We start from the raw sequence: 2,957 nt of genomic DNA on the forward strand, positions 1-2,957 counted from the left end.
GTGCGGGGGCTCCGGGGCTCGCTCCCGCGTGGGGCTGGGCTGTGATCCCGGCACTCTCCCCAGCCGGGACTCGAGCGTCCCAGCCTTCCCACGGCCCTGCGCACGCCCAGCGCGGAGAAACCCACAGTCTGCTTTCATTCTGTCTCTGTCCCCCCCCCCCCGTCACACAGACCCCGAGCAGCCGGGGCTCACACACAAGCAGTCCAGGTGTAAGGTGCACACACACAAACACACAGAATTCAGGTGCCTGGGAAACACACACGCGCGCACACACACACACACACGCACGCGCGCGCGCGCGTCTTGGAAACACAGACACAAGGTGTCAAAGGCAATGACCCCCCCCGGTGTCTGGGAAACACATACACACAACCCATGTGTCTCACACTCACTCACCCCCCCCCTCCCCCCGCCTTGAACCCAGGTGTCCAGGAACCACACACACACAAAACCCACTTCTCTCGCTCTCTGTCTTTCTGTCTGTCTCTCTCTCTCTCACACACACACACGCACACACACACCCCCCCCCCCCTAGTTGTCTTGGAAACAGACACAAACACAGAATCCATGTGTCAGACACAAACACACACATACACATCCTTTCAAACACCAGGTGACCAGGGTATGGACCCCCCCCCGGGGAAACACACGCACACAACCCATCTCTCTCTCTCTCTCTCTCTCACACACACACACACACACACACTCTCAGAACCCAGGTGTCTATAACACATGCAAGCGCTAACATGCACACTCACCCACCCACACAGAACCCATGTCTTGGACTCACCCTCCCCCCCAGCCATCTCTCTCTCTCTCTCTCTCTCTCACACACACACACACACACACCCTTCACGCCTCTCCCTTGAACACCCTCCTCCCCAGGCTCATCAGACCCCAAGGCTGCGGCTCCACCCCAGACCAGTTGCCCAGTCCATGCCAACTGGACTTCACTGGGACATTGGGTCCCTACCCTGCTTTCTCGGAGAAGTGACAGTACAGTAAAAGCCCACCCCTTCCTTCCTGTTGGCCGAGCCCCAGCTGGCCTATCATCACAGGCACTTCCATTTGTGCCCAATAGATGGCAGCGCCATACACAAAATACCCGATTCTTTCTCAAAAGGGTTTGTTTCGCTGTCCCCTGGGTCCCCACCCCCCTTAGACCCAACACTCTTTGTCCCACCCCCAGCACCAATCATTAGACCAAAGAGTCCTCATTAGACCCAAGACAGCCCTCATTAGTTTCAAGAAAACCTCATTAAACTCAAGGCATCCCTCGTTAGATCCAAGTCCTCCTGGTTGGAGTCAAAGGCCCCTTACTAGACCTAAGGACCCTTTGTGGGACCCAGGCCCCTCTCGTTAGACTCAAAGCCCTTTCATTAGACTTAAGGACCCGCTTGTCAGACCTAAACCCCCATTAGGTCTAAGACCCCATCGTTAGACCCAGGAAACCCCTTCATCAGACCGAGGACACCCCTTGGCCAAGACCTCATTAGACTCCAGGCCCCTCATTAGACTCAAGGCCCCCTTGTTAGACTCAGGGTAGCTTTATTAGACATAACTCCCCACTTTGTTAGACCCAAGACAACTCTTGTTACGCCCAAGCCCCTCGCATTAGACACAACACACACCTTGTTAGATTCCCAAGACAGCCCTGGTAACAAGCAAACCCCCTTATTAAGACTGTCACCACCTCATGATCCTGGCTCCACCGGCCGGTCCTGCTCCTGGATGCTGTTCCCTGCCCCCCTGCAGTCCCATCCCCTCCGCCTGGCCCAGCGTCCTGCCCATGGGGGTCCTGTGCCAATATCCATGCAGACCCCACTTGCCTCTGCCAGTGGGTATGAGGCGATGGGCCCAGGGCCAAATGAGATCAATTGGCATCTCGCTGGGACTTGCCCCCCCCCAGATTTAAGGTTCATTAATTTTATTGGTAGAAAGGGAGGACAGGAACAGGGAGATAACAATCTGAGGGGAAAAACAATCTGGGGCTGCAATTCAGGAGGTGCCACACACATGTACCCACCCACATGTGGTTGGCATGCAGCTGTCACGACCCAGTGATTTTTGGTGCCTTGGCACTATGGAATTTCCTGGGCACATGAGAGCTCCTTTGCACGGCAGAGTGTTCTGCTGCAATTGAGAACCCGCGTGTAGGAGAAAGTCCTTGCCAATTTGCAGTTTCCTTTGCAGGATGCATTTCTTCTTTGCAGCACAGAAATGCACGGTGCAAAGAGTCCCCGCCATTCGAATGTAAATTTGTGCCCCGCTATTGGCCAGCGCTAAATTATTCACACGTGGCGGCTAGTAATTGGCTCGCTGGCCGTTTAAGATTTCGCGCAACTTCCGCCCAAGTCGAAGAGCTTTGAGCACGCTGCAGAGTGCCTCTGAAGTTATCTGACTTGCGGCTGCCGATCGATAGACTGATCACCTATCGATTTTTCTTCCCGTCACCGAGCGCAACCCCGATGTACCCCTTTCCCCGCCGGCTTCGAATTGCGGACGGATTCACTGGCTTGGGCCCCGCCAGCTGGAACAACTCGTGTGGTTGTTCAGACGACCGGACCACCTGCGTCGTGATTGCAAGCGGCGGGAGTAAAGTTTTTTGCAACCAATAAGTTGTGTCTGCCTCTCCATTCCCCAGCCCGCCCTAACGTACGACCAATTTCTCACGCAACTCGAGTCGGCTCTGGCCGTCCGAGACAGCAGCCAGGCAGGGCAGTGGGAGCAGCTGCGGCAGCTACAGGCAGGTAAGTCTGTGGCGGGTGGGGCTTTGAGGGCCAGGGCTGGGGGAGGTGCCATCAGGGTTGGGGGCCGAGCTCTGGTGAGATCAAATTGGCACTGCGCCACTGGTGGGCCCTGGTGATGGCACAGAGGAGGGCTGGGTATGCCAGAAGTAGGTGCATGGCCCTGATGGCATGGGGAGGGGCAGTATTGGGTACTCCAGAGGTTGGTCC

The sequence above is a fragment of the Alligator sinensis genome, unplaced genomic scaffold, assembly GCF_000455745.1.
Source record: "Alligator sinensis unplaced genomic scaffold, ASM45574v1 scaffold1740_1, whole genome shotgun sequence".
NCBI classification, from domain to species: domain Eukaryota; kingdom Metazoa; phylum Chordata; order Crocodylia; family Alligatoridae; genus Alligator; species Alligator sinensis.